Source organism: Mustela putorius, unplaced genomic scaffold, assembly GCF_011764305.1.
Source record: "Mustela putorius furo isolate JIRA1106 unplaced genomic scaffold, ASM1176430v1.1 tig00001059_pilon_pilon_pilon, whole genome shotgun sequence".
Lineage (NCBI taxonomy): Eukaryota > Metazoa > Chordata > Mammalia > Carnivora > Mustelidae > Mustela > Mustela putorius.
Window position 1 is genome coordinate 1,211,145 of NW_025421553.1, and position 15,163 is coordinate 1,226,307.

Consider the following 15,163-nt stretch of genomic DNA (forward strand, 5'->3'; position numbering starts at 1 on the left):
ATTCTCTCATTAATACTTTTTTAAAAGAATTTATTTATTTATTTCACAGACAGAGATCACAAGTAGGCAGAGAGGAAGGCAGAGAGAGAAGGGAGGAAGCAGGCTCCCTGCTAAGCAGAGAGCCCGATGCAGGGCTTGATCCCAAGACCCTGGGATCATGACCTGAGCTGAAGGCAGAGGCTTTAACCCACTGGGCCTCCCAGGAGCCCCTCTCGTTCATATATTTTTATCTGGATAAAAAGACAAGGCAGGAAAACTCACTACCAAAAACCAACCAAACAAACAAAAAAACCCAAACAAACAAGAGGCAGTACTGATGGCTAGGGACCTAATCAATATGGACATTGGAAATATGTCAGAACTAGAATTCAGAACAACGATTCTCAAAGTGCTAGCTGGGCTCGAAAAAGGCATGGAAGATATCAGAAAAATGCTTTCTGGAGAAATTAAATACCTTTCTGGAGAAATAAAAGAACTAAAATCTAACCAAATTGAAATAAAAAAAGCTATTAATGAGGTGTGATAAAAAAAAAATGGAGGCTCTTACTGCTAGGATAAACGAGGCAGAAGATAGAATTAGAGATATAGAAGACCAAATGATGGAGAATAAAGAAGCTGAGCAAAAGAGAGACAAACAACTACTGGGCCATGAGGGGAGAATTTGAAAGATAAGTGATACCATAAGAAAAAACAATATTAGAATAATTGGGATTCCAGAAGAAGAAAGAGGGAGAGGGGCAGACGGTATATTAGAGTGAATTATAGTAGAGAATTTCCCTAATACAGCAAAGAGAACAAGCATCAAAATCCAGGAGGTACAGAGAACCCTCCTCAAAATCAATAAAAATAGGCTCACACCCTGTCATCTAATAGTAAAACTTACAATTCTTAGTGACAAAGAGAAAATCCTGAAAGCAGCTCGGGACAAGATGTCTGTAACATACAATGGTAGAAATATTACATTGGCAGCAGACTTATCCACAGAGACCTGGCAGGCCAGAAAGAACTGGCATGATATATTCAGAACACTAAATGAGAAAAATATGCAGCCACAAATACTATATCCATCTAGGCTATCATTGAAAAATAGAAGGAGAGATAAAAAGCTTCGAGGACAAACAAAAATTAAAAGAACTTGCAAACACCAAACCAGCCCTACAGAAAATATTGAAAGGGGTCCTGTAAGCAAAGAGAGTGCCTAAAAGGAGTAGACCAGAGGTACAGACACAATATACAGTAAGAATCACCTTAAAGTCAATACAATGGCACTAAATTCATATGTTTTAATAGTTACCCTGAATGGAAATGGGCTAAAAGCCCCAATCAAAAGACACAGGGTATCAGAATGGATAAAAAACCAAGACTCATTGATATGCTATCTACAAGAAACTCATTTTAGACCCAAAGACACCTCCAGATTTAAAGTCGAGGGTGGAAAACACTTTGCCATACTAATGGACATCAAAGAAAGCTGGAGTGGCAATCCTTATATCAGATAAATTAGATTTTTAAGCCAAAGACTCTAATAAGAGATGAGGAAGGACACTATATCATACTTAAAGGATGTTTCCAACAAGAAGATCTACAATTTTAAATATCTATGCCCCTAACACGGGAGCAGCCAACTATATAAAACAATATATAACAAAATCAAAGAAACACATTGACAATAATACAATAACAGTAGGGGACTTTAATACCCCTCTCACTGAAATGGGCAGATCATCCAAGCAAAAGATCAATAAGGAAATAAAGGCCTTAAATGACACACTGGACTAGATGGACATCACAAATACTTTCAGAACATTCCATCCCAAAGAAACAGAATACATATTGTTCTCTACTGCACATGGAACCTTCTCCAGAATAGATCACATCCTGGGTCACAAATCAGGTCTCAACTGGTACCAAAAGATTGGGACCATTCTCTGCATATTTTCAGACCACAATGCTCTGAAGCTAGAACTCAATCACAAGAGGAAAGTTGGAAAAAACTCAAATACATGGAGGCTAAAGAACATCCTACTAAAGAATGAATGGGTCAACAAGGAAATTAAAGAAGAACTAAGAAAATTCATGGAAACAAACAAAAATGAAAACACAAGTGTTTAAAATCTTTGGGACACAGTGAAGGTGGTCCTGAGAGGAAAGTATATAGCAACACAAGCCTTTCTCAAGAAACAAGAAATGTCTCAAGTACACAACCTAACCCTACACCTAAAGGAGCTGAAGAAAGAACCACCAAGAAAGCCTAAACCTGGGGCACCTGGGTGGCTCAGTGGGTTAAAGACTCTGCCTTTGGCTCAGGTCATGATCCCAGGATTCTGGGATTGAGCCCCACATTGGGCTCTCTGCTCAGCAGGGAGCCTGCTTCCTCCTTTCTCTCTGCCTGTCTCTCTGCCTACTTGTGATCTCTGTCAAATAAATAAAATCTTAAAACAAAAGAAAAAAGAAAAGAGAAATCCTGAACCCGGCAGTAGAAATATAAAAGATCAGAGTGAAAAATCAATGAAATAGAAACCAAAAGAACAGTAGAACAAATCAATGAAACTAGGAGCTGGTTCTTCTAAAGAATTAATAAGATTGATAAACCCCTGGCCACTTGTCAAAAAGAAAAGAGAAAGGACCCAAATAAATAAAATCATGAATGAAAGTGGAGAGATCACAGCCAACACCAAAGAAATACAAACAATTTTAAGAACATATTATGAGCAACTATACACCAGGAAGTTGGACAATCTGGAAGAAATGGATGTATTCCTAAAGACATACAAACTACCAAAACTGAACGAGGAAGAAATAGAAAACTTGAACAGACCATTAACCAGTAAGGAGATTAAAGCAGTCATCAAACATCTCCCAACAAACAAGAGACCAGGGTCAGCCTGCTTTCCAAGGGAATTCTACCAAATATTGAAAGAACTAATACCTATTCTCCTGAAACTGTCCCAAAAAATAGAAATGGAAAGAAAACTTCCAAACTCATTTTATGAGGACAGCATTACCTTGATCCCCAAACCAGATGAAGATCCCATCAAAAAGAATTACAGATCAATATCCTTGATGAACACAGATGCGAAAACTCTCAACAAAATACTAGCCAATAGGACCCAACAGTATATTAAAAGAATTATTCACCAGAACCAAGTGGAATTTATTCCTTGGTTTTAGTGTTGGTTCAACATCTGCAAATCAATCAATGTGACACAATATATTAATAAAAGAAAGAACAAGAACAGTATGATACTCTCAATAGTTGCTGAAAAAACATTTGTCAAAATACAGCATCCTTTCTTGATCAAAACTCTTCAAAGTATAAGGATACAGGTACATACCTCAATATCTTCAAAGTCATCTATGAAAACCCCACAGCAAATATTATTCTCAATGGGAAAAAACTGAGAGCTTTTCTCCTAAGGTCAGAAACATGGCAGGGATGTCTGCTATAACACTGCTATTCAACATAGTACTAGAAGTCCTAGCCTTAGCAACCAGACAAAAAAAGAAATAATAGGCATCTGAATTGGCAAAGAAGAAGTAAAACTCTCACTCTTTGCAGATGATATGATACTTTATATGGAAAACCCAAAAGACTCCACTTCAAATCTGCTTGAACTTGTACAGGAATTCAGTAAATTGTTGGAATATAAAATCAATGCACATAAATCTATACACCAACAGCAAGACAGAAGAAAGAAAATTAAGGAGTCAATGCCATTTACAATTGCACCCCAAACCATAAGATATCTAGGAATAAACCTAACCAAAGAGGCAAAGAATCTGTACTCAGAAAACTATAAAGTACTCATGAAAGAAATTGAGGAAGACGCAAAGAAATGGAAGAACGTCCCATGCTCATGGGTTGGAAGAACAAATATTGTGAAAATGTCTATGCTACCTAAAGCAATCTACACATTTAATGCAATCCCTATCATAATACCATCAATTTTTTTTCAAAGAAATGGAACAAATAATCCTAAAATTTATATGGAACCAGAAAAGACCCCAAATAGCTAGAGAGATGTTGAAAAAGAAAGCCAAAGTTGGTGGCATCACAATTCTAGATTTCAAGCTCTATTGCAAACCTGTAAACATCAAGACAGTATGGTACAGGCAACGAAACAGATACATGGATCAGTGGAACAGAATAGAAAGCCCAGAAATGAACCTCAACTCTATGGTCAACTAATCTTTGACAAAGCAGGAAAGAATGTCCAATGGAAAAAAGACAGTCTCTTCAATTAATCGTGTTGGGAAAATTGGACATCCACATGCAGAAGAATGAAAATGGATAATTTCCTTACACCACACAGAAAGATAGACTCAAAATGGATAAAGGGCCTCAATGTGAGAACGGAATCCATCAAAGTCCTTGAGGAGAACACAGGCAGCAACCTTTTTGATCTCAGCTGCAGCAACTTCTTCCTAGAAACATCACCAAAGGCAAGGGAAGCAAGGGCAAAAACTATTGGGACTTCATCAAGATCAAAAGCTTTTGCACAGCAAAGGAAACAGTCAACAAAACCAAAACCCAGCTGACAGATTGGGAGAAGATATTTGCAAATGACATGTCAGATAAAGGGCCAGTATCCAAAATCTATAAGGAACTTATCAAACTCCACACCCAAAGAACAAATAATCCAGTCATGGAGTAGGCAGAAGACATGAACAGACATTTCTGCAAAGAAGACATTCAAATGGCCAATAGACATATGAAAAAGTGCTCAACGTCACTTAGCATCAGGAAAACACAAACAAAACCACAGTGAGATATCACCTCATACTGTCAGAATGGCTAAATTTAACTGCTGAGGAAACAAAAGATGTTGGCGAGGATGCGGAGAAAGGGGAACCCTCCTACATTCTTGGTGGGAATGCAAGCTGGTGCAGCCACTCTGGAAAGCAGCATGGAGGTTCCTCAAAAAGTTGAATATAGAGCTACCCTATGACCCAGCAGTTGCACTATTGGGTATTTACTCTTAAGATACAAATGTAGTGATCTGAAAAGGATTGTGCACCTGAATGTTTATAGCAGCAATGTCCACAATAGCTAAACTAAGGGAAGAACCTAGATGTCCATCAACAGATGAATGGATAGGGAAGAAGTGATATATGTACACAATGGAATACTATGCAGCCATCAAAAGAAATGAAATCTTGGTGCACCTGCGTGGCTCAGTGGGTTGGGGCCTCTGCCTTTGGCTCAGGTTATGAAACCAGGGTCCTGGGATCGAGCCCCACATTGGGCCCTCTGCTCAGCAGGGAGCCTGCTTCCCTTCCTCTGTCTCTGTCTGCCTCTCTGCCTGCTTGTGATCTCTGTCAAATAAATAAATAAAATATTAAAAAAAAAAAAAATGAAATCTTGCCATTTGCAATGACATGGATGGAACTCGAGGGTATTATGCTGAGCGAAATAAGTCAGTTAGAGAATGACAATTATCATATGATCCCCCTGATATGAGGAATTTGAGACAGAGTGGGGGGTTTGGAGGGTAGGGAAGGAAAAATGAAACAAGATGGGATGGGGAGGGAGACAAACCATTAAAGACTCTTACTCTCCACAAAACAAACTGAGGATTGCTGGGGGGAGAGGTGATGTGGAGTGGGTGGTTGGGTTATGGACATTGGGGAGGTTATGTGATATGGCGAGTGCTGTGAATTGTGTAAGCCTGACGATTCACAGACCTGTACCCCTGCGGCAAATAATACATTATATGTTAATAATAATAATTAACTTTAAAATGCCACCTATAGAGCCAAAAGGCTCTAAAAATTAATGTCTAGAAAATGCTTTTAATGAGGCTTACTCACTGAATGTTTAAAGAAAGCAGATATTTAGAGGTTATCTAAGAAATTACTTCATTTATTGCTGAGAAACACTATCTACTATATTATATTTATTTCGGGACTACCCACAAGTATCTTTAAGAAGGGTTCCTGGCTTTTTATTTTTACAAATCAAATATTCCACATATCTGTATGAACTCTCTAAGTTGTCAGTCACATAAAGTCCAACTCAAAGGGCATGAGCAGAAAAGAGAATATCATTTGGCTCATGAGCTTAGAATATCTGGAGGAAGATCTTCTGGGATGGCTTGACTTAGGCATGGTTGTGAGGTTATTAGATCTCTGGCTCCATTTCTATACAATTCTGTCTACTCTGTCTTCAACCATATGTCATCTTTATCCTCATGTTGAACTTTTTCATGATACAACAGTTTTAGAACTTACATCTTTAAACCACACCATTGGAAAATTTCCTTCTGGGGGACCCCCAGCTTCTTGGTGTCTCATTGGTTTAAAATGAATCATGATTCCATCCTAAAACTAAAGTCAAGGTAATAAGAAATGCTGAAGGGCTTGAGAAAAGTGAGGTCCTGCCTTCAGGCTGAAAATGGGGTTAACCCAGGGATGTGATGTACTGGAGCTGGTTAGGATTTATTTGTTGGAATCAATGATTGAATTTTCAGGAAATTTGTAAGCAGTTGTAAAATACAGCCATCAATAAAACTTAAATTAGGGAATTTGTAGCTAAGCTGTATTAAAAGAAAAAGCAATAATACCCCAAACTCACCATTTCCTAATCATTTTACTACTGTCTCTGCCCTTGAGTTTATTTGTATCTATAGTAACTGTGTGGTGGAAATACTGTATCATCATGTGCTACTGGGCATCTTTGACCAATTTGCATCCAATGATGCCATTTTGGTACCTTTTGGTTGGCCACTGGGGGTATATTTACATCATGGACACTGGACAGTCACAAGGAGTCAGGGTTTTCTGATCTCAGTGAGCTTGTTATTAAACACTTACTGGTGCAACACAGGGCTGGGAAATGTGGATTATCAGTTGGGAAAGTGGTGAAGAAAATGTTACTGGCAAGGATATACCACAACTGCTTCCATGTTCCAGAAGACTGCGGCACTTCTAAAATATTTCATTCAATTCTTCTATATAATACTCTAGACATTAATTGAGAGGTTCATAATTGGATGTCAAAGTGAGAGAACTGGTTTTATAGATCTGGTTTCCTCCACGGTGCCCTCTTCCTTCTGAACTCCCCCAAAGCTGGAACACATCAAGTGCATTTTGAAACTGACTTGCATGATCCGATCATCTCCCAGTGAGGTATGAGGCTTTCCAGGCTGTGGAAGCTGGAGGCCGAGATGCTGCTGGGGGACTTCAGAACCTTGACTCTGCTTCTCTCTTCTACAGGAAATCATGGCACGATACTGCCTTGCTAGTGTTGAATTAGATCCAAGAGCCAGGAAAGCCCAGTATTTGTGAACATCCCCTTAAGTGGAAGAATTCATGCAGAGAATGTAGAAAAGCCTTCTGAATGGTAATGCTGGTCCCCTTTATCAAGATTCTCAGATATCTCACAACCTTATCTAGTACAACCAACACACACAGCCCATAAGGGATTGCATGGGGCCAAGGAACACTGCAGTGATGTGTATGCATCTGCTCTTCTCTGTGGTCAGTGCCCCTCCACCTAGGTTCCATATTCACAACCCCAGTTTTCTCTCTGGAGTCTGAATCCAGGTATACACAGAGGGCCACATTTTGCTGGGTACTTTTATGGATTTGGACACGCAGCTTTTGTTAGTACCCATTAGGGAATACTAAAACACTAAATTGCTTTATATGATAGAAGGAGAAGTATCTGGCCTTCTTGATCCATCAGGGTGACTAGGTCTGGAGGCTTTGCTTTCTCTCCAGGTTAATCCAGTGCCTAAGAGCCAAAGCACCCATGGAATGGAGAAAAACCTAGAAAGCACAGCTGTGACATTTGCAGCAAATCAGCAAATCTGCAAATCTTGTCAGCAAACTCCTTGGACTTGCGCAGACCTTGGAGTGGTGAGGGTTGTGTAAACAGTGCCAGCCTATCTATCGAGCATGCCACTCCCACTCTGGGTGCATATGTATATACCTGATGTGAAAATGTTTCCAATTTTTTTTCCTAAGTGGATGGAGTGTTCTGTCCACCATCTTGTAAGGACTATTTATTTACTTAACAAAACATTTCTACAAAAGTGAGTTCCACTAATTCTCATGAAAACACTGGAAACATTGAAATTTGCTCAACCTCTGGGAAGTTGCCTAAGGAGTTTTCAGAATCTCCCTTTCGGAGACTTTAGTAGACTCTGCAAATTTAAGTTCAATGGCTGCCCAACTGACTTACCCCTGGAAAATGGATTGGTGGTATTTACCAAAGCAAACCATACCCATAATCTATGACCCGGCAAGTTCACTCTTGGGGGTATACCCAACAGAAACACATACATATATTCACTAAAAGATATGTACTAGAATCTGGATAATAGCATTATTCTTAATAGCCAAAAAGTAGAAACAGTACAAATGTCCACCTACAGTAGATGGAACTACTGATGAACCGTGGTATTCTTACACAACGGGATACCACAAAGACAATGAGTAATCTACAACCACATGAATATCCCAGTGACGAGTAGCTCATAGTGTGATGTGACAACATTAAGAGTATATATACTGATGATCACTTTATATGACATTCTCAAGGTGACAAAACTAACATTTAATACCAGTTCAAAGTGACAAAACTGACATTTATCACTGGTAGTGCTGATAAAGTGGCATGATGGGGCTTCTGGGATGATCCTAATTTCTTCATTTGGGGATGGTTATGTCACCTTAGAAAAATACTTAGTTGTATCATCATATGCGTGCTATAGTATACTGAATGTGGACCCCCAAGCAATATATGTCCACATCAAATCAAATCCTGGAACCTGTGAATATTAGCTTATTTGGTAAAAGTATCTTTACAGATGGAAGTAAGTTAAAGATACTGAAAGAATGAGATCATTCTGGATTCTCGGGGTAGGCCCTAAATTCAAAGACAAGTGTTCTTATGAGAGACCCAAAGAGGCGTGCCTGGGTGGGGTAGTCTGTTAAGCGTCTGACTCTGGGTTTTGGCCCAGGCCGTGATGTCAGGGTCATGAGATGGAGCCCCACAGCAGGTTCTGTGCTCAGCGTGGAATCTGTTTGAGATTCTCTTTCTCCCTCCTCCTCTCACATTTCTGCTCTTTCGCTTTAAAAATAAATAAATAAATAAATAAATAAATAAATAAATAAATCTTCTTTTTAAAAAGAGAAATACAAAGAGAAGAGATACACAGAAAGAAAGGCAGGTATTGGGATGACAGAGGCTGAGTGGCATCATGAGATCACATGTCAGACACAGAGAGGATGTGGAAGCCGATGCAGAGGCTGGGCCGACGTGGCCACAGCCTAAGAGCCCACAGAAGTTGGTTTCCTCACAAAGCCTGAGCCCCTGGAACCTGGCACAGAGGCGTGGAATGGATTTTCCCCCAGAGCATCTTGAGGGACTGCAGCTGTTGCAACCACTTGATATAGAACTTCTGGCCTCTAGCGCTGTGACAATAAAGTTATGATGGACGCCCCCAAGTCTGCGGTAATTTGTTAAAACAGCCCTAGGAAACGACACCATCTGCTTTTCTGCATATCTGCAACATTTCATTGCGGTCTGCTTTGAAAAGTTACCCTTTCATTTAGCAAGTGATTGACAGAGAAGTTAAGATCATTTGAGCTTGTTGTCTTCCAGGTATTTGACCTGCTTACAACAGGTGAGAGGATGGATGTGTTTCTACCTGTGCATATGCATCGTCTTCCTCAGAGAAGAAGCATCCAGTCCTGCTGTACTATACCTGCGGGCATGTGCCACACTGGGTTCTGCCCTCCACATGGGACCACCTTGCCCAAGCCTCTCCTAGTCTCCATGTATTCTGTGTGTTCTTCAAACAATTAACCACATATAACATTTGTATGCTAGTTGCAGTCTTTTTCATTGTTGATCACTATATGAAGGGCAGCTCCCCTGTAATCTTCCAGGAACTCTTTACATAACTTGAAGAAAGTCCGAGACAACAGGATACCCCATTTTTGCACGGTATCGTGCATAAAGAAGCACTGTCTAGCATCTCCACAGGAATAAACCTAAAGGTGACCTTCACTCACATCTGCTGAAAAACATTTCAAGATATTGGCTTCATAATTGACTGCAACAGTTTAAAAAAAATCTCTTTTCTTCTTCTTTCTTCTAACTCTGGGTCTCTTTACCTCTTAGGTACCCCAAAGGGCATACGTGCACTATCTAGCCAATCTCTACAAAAACCTTTTCCTCCAGAGTGAGCTGAAAAGGTACTCTTTGCACTTGCCCCTGGTTTTTCTTCTCTCCCATGAACAAACCATGACTTCATTCTTTGAAAATTCCACATTTCTTCTTCTTGTTCTTGCTTTGTCTCCCGAGTCTCCACTGGCAAGCTGCAGGAGCTGAGTTTTTCTCTTGGACGCCAGGGCTGAGGCCAAGAGAACAAAGAAGCTTCTATTTAGCTAAGTGGTTGGGGAGGGTGGAAGGGGGTATAGAGAAAAAAGACTGGAAAGACTTCAACACTATTACCTTATTTTATCCACATCATGTTAATATCACTTAAGGTAACAGAGAAGGGCTTGGGGTGGCCGAAAGTGAGACTGGCCAGTCAAACTCCTTTGACTGATTTTACTATCTTTTCTCTAGGATGAAGCCAGTTTCTATCCTCGTGGGTGAGAGAAGGTAGGCACATAATGATTTTTCAAGACCCAAGCACTGCTGTGGATATTTTACCCACTTAACTTTCAAGGCAACCTGGTGATAATGGGAGTTTTTGTTTCGGTTTTGCAAATGAGGATGTAAAGAAACAGAATATTGAACGTCCGGGAGTAAAATTTTTTATCAGGCCAGGATTCAAATAGAGGATCATCTGCCTCCAAAGCCTAGGCCTGCTGGCTGCTTTAGACATTAGTCAGCAATATTCACTGACCACCCACTAGGTCACCAGGCCTTGCGTGGGGTGTAGAAATGATAGAGGTAGAAGATACAGCTCCTGGCCTTGAGGAGCTGCAGGGCCCAAATATTTCCACTGTACCTCTCAGACTTTCTCCCCTAGTTCTGGCAAATTCTGGAATCTTAATGTGGGGTCTTGTCTATTTCCTTTCATAACTTGCTATGATCCACAAGACTAAGGGATGCCTGGGTGGCTCAGTGGGTTAAGCCTCTACCTTCAGCTCAGGTCATGATCTCAGGGTCCTGGGCTCGAGCCCCGCATCAGGCTCTCTGCTCAGCAGGGAGTCTGCTTCTCCTTCTCTCTGCCTACTTGTGATCTCTCTGTGTCAAAAAATAAAAAAAAAAAAAAAAAAAGAAAATTCCTTCTATAGAAGCTTCATTGAACATACGCACTTATATATCAATTGAGTATTTGATGAGCAATAATTTTTAAGAACTGTCTAGTGCAGCCACTAAGCTAGACGCTGTATCATGGGAGATACAAAATGAATGAGACACATTAACCCCCGTACCATTTGCTGTCTGGTGAGGAAGACAGCCATGGCCAAAGACCTAGTAACTACAAGTAGGTAGAAGGCTTAAAACACATGAAGGTATCTGCTACAGGTGACAAGGTATGAGGAAAATGCAACCACTGGCACTGTTTATATAGAGTAGGCAGCTTACATGGTAGTTGTATCGACAGAACTGAGAGAAGGTAAGAGTCTCTGTTGGGATTTGGGTGGTGTTACCATTTATTTCTCATGTTGAGAAAACAACAACAACAACATTTTTTACTTTTCTTTGCAATATCCACCTGGGAAAGTCCACGTGCCTCTAATGCAGCAAGTGGCTTTTCATGAAGTAAGCTTTTCGTGTCCAATTTTCTAGTTCCACTGATTGATTCCACAACATCCATGGTGGATGTTTTAGACCTTTTCTATGAGTTGGGTGGGAAACAATGATCATAAGAAGGACACCAAGACAGAAACCAGAAGAAGGTAGGACATAACGTAACAACACACGACAGAGATAGATGGGTTTATTTCGCCTCATTCTGTCAGACGCTATTGCTTAGTTTCAAGCAAACAAGGCTTGATGTTTTGAGAACGTGGTTGCAACAAGGCGATATTGTGTATACATATGGAATGTTTTTGTGCACTGAATACTTGGTCTAAAAGGTCTTAATGTTTAGAACGTTCACAGGTTTTTTGTTTGTTTGTTTTTTAATACAAGCAATACGTGAATAAATTTTTATTTTTAAAAAATGGTAGTCTTCCTTTTCATAACTTCCTCTACCTTTTATATCCTCTCTCCCGACCCCAACCAGTCTTATGCTATTCTTCAGGGCTGACCATGCTTTACAGAGAGAGATGCAGCCTTCTGGACCTTTTCCTATGGATTGATTCACTTACAGATACACAACTATGTGATCTATATAGCTTTGTGTTATTTTTTACACACATAAAATTATACTGCACTTACTGTTCTTACAGTTCTCATATTGCACTTGGTTTGTTCATTGAACAAGATGTTTTGGAAAACTTTTTAAGTCCATATACATACTGATCTTCCAAGTTCCTTTAAGCCACTGGAAGAAATTCTGTAGTCTGAATGTAGCATAATTATTTTTAACCAAGACTTTACAGATGAAAAATTGGGTTTCTAATTTTTCATTCTTATGCACTGTTTTGTAATGGTCTTCTCTGTATGTCCCTCTTTAGGACCAAATGGGAGTATTTCTCTAGGATAACACTTGGAAGCAGAATTTTGAGAAATACTGTCAAGTTTTCCTCTCTTATCCTGCCCTAATTTACATGACTAATAATAGTATAGTACTGGGTCTATTCCCTAGATCTTTACCAGTACTATGTATTATTAATATGTAAAAGTTTTGCAAATGTGCTAAGCAGACAACAGAGTATGGTATTTGAATTTATATTTCTCTGATTATTATTATGTTGGAGCAACATTTTCATGTGTTTATTAGCTATGTGCATATTTTCTTCTATGAATTGCCTTTTTTTTTTTTTTTTTTTCAGGAATTGTCAGCATCTGACTGGCGGTGGGGGAGCGAAAAGCCTTGCTCAGATTTCTGCATGAAACCTCTGAAAAGACCATACCCAAACTGGGAGAGGACAGAATGCTAATTAACAGGACTAACTTTCAGCTTCGCTTGGCAATTTCTCAATCTTCAAATTTCTCAAATTGAAATCTATTGTCTGTTAACATCCAGGGACACTATCAGATTTATCAGAATCACCACTTTTTCTCTGGCTTTGTCTCCTTTAGGGTCAATTTTTTTTTATCTTCCCTTTCAGATTTGAAGAACTCTTTTGTGCCTAGATTCTTACTCATTCGCAGTGGAAGACACTGCAGTGGATAACCACCAGCTCTCCTCATTTGTAACCTACGTCTGCTACAGAATAACCCTTGCCCAGATAGAAGGAAAATCTGCGTTCCCTTCCCCCTTTCATTCCCTCTGTGTCCTGAGGAAAGGAGCCAGCCCACCCTACCTTGCCTGTCCCTCCCTGCTCCCTGGCTCCCGCCCGCTGCCGAGCAGCTCCACTTGGATCGCCACTGCTTGGGGGCTGGTGAGCATTCAGAACTCCGGTCCAACTTCTCCATCTGGGAGGATGTTGCTGGGACAGAAGTGGCTTCAGAGAGGGAAATTAGAGGCAATTATATACCTAAAACTGGATCTTGAATAGGACTTTGATTCACTGTCAAGGAGGAAAAAGATAAAAGATTCAAGCCTTTCACCCAGGCTTACTTAAGCTCCTAGTCTTGCTTCCCTTGTGACTGCTTAGTGAGAAGGCAGGAGCCGGAGCCAGGTGGCAGCCCTAGCATCACGGTGAGGAGCATGGACTGCGGAGCCAGACCTCTAGGCTGGAACCACTTCCATTACTTGTCAGCTGTGCAATAGGCAGCCTCCAAGACGGCCCTTAATTGTCCTCAACTGCTGCTGTTCATGCCTTCCTGCGGTCTCCTTTCACAGCGAGGGAGAGCTGATGGATGTGACCAGTGGTTATGGCAAAACTCAGTGTGTGACGTCTGAAGCTGGAGCGGGCACTGCAACCTCTACCTGCCTTCTTGAATCATCTCCTTAGGAAGAAGTCAGTGGGGTGACACGAGAAAACGCCCATGCCCCGGGGAAAGACCCATGTGGGAAGGAACTGAAGGCTTCTGCCAAGAGCTAGCACCAAGGTACCAGCCAGGACAATGAGCCACCCTAAAAGCAGCTCTACTTCTAGTTAAGTTTGCAGACCACTGCGGCCACAGGTATTAGGTGACATCTTACGAGTGACCTTGACTCAGAATCACCCAGTCAAGCTGTTCTTGAATGCCAGACCCCTAGAAACTGTGAAATATATAATAAATACTGTGTTAGTGCTTTCAGCTGCTCGGGGGGATTTGTTCTACAACATCAGGTAACGACCACAAGCCCTGTGGCCTTGGGCAGTGTCCATATGTGGAAGATGATAATAATAGCACTTCCTTTATAGGATTATTGATAGGATTCATAAGTTAATATAGGTCAAGTGTGCATATTAGTTCCGAGCATAGAGTAATTACTATGTATTTGCTGAATATGAGTTATTTTTTACTGCACCGTTGTGCACGGTATCCGACCCTTTTAGGAAAAAGATTTCCCAGCCCAGCCCAAGAGCTCTGTCACGCCCACCTTCCATAACTAGGATACCATGGTCCACAGCCTCTCATTGCCTGAAGTTTGGGTTATGTGGACTAAACAGGATCACTCCCATTTTGTGAATAAAATAGTAATTATGCCTAAAGATATCCCAGTATAAACCCCCACGACCCCTAAGGAAATCAATCCACAAAGGATTCGAGTCCTTCATATTATCCTGAAATTCCCATTTTCTCCTCTCTTTACTTCATTCAAGCTCCTTCCCAAACCGAAGAGCTTCCTGCTCCCATCTTCACCCTTGACATGTGCATCTTGAGCTTTCAAGATTTTGAGCAGTAGAGTGAAGATGAGGCGTTTTCAACCATAAGGGAGGCCATTCTGGGGAGAGATTCTTTTCTGTTCTTGGGATTTGTTTGTCTCCCACTCAGAAGTAGATAGCGGACACCTGCGTGCTTGACAGAGGACAGAACCTGAAAGGTCACCTCACCCCACCTTTTGTTTTAGAGACAAAGCTCTCAAGTGACCTGAATTATGAAGTGGCCACTGAATACCAAGGCTGGGATAGAAGCAGTCCCTTAAGCTCAGGTTTCCTTTGTCAAGCACGTGATCCTTGCTTCTATGGCAAGGCAGCGACTGGACAAGAA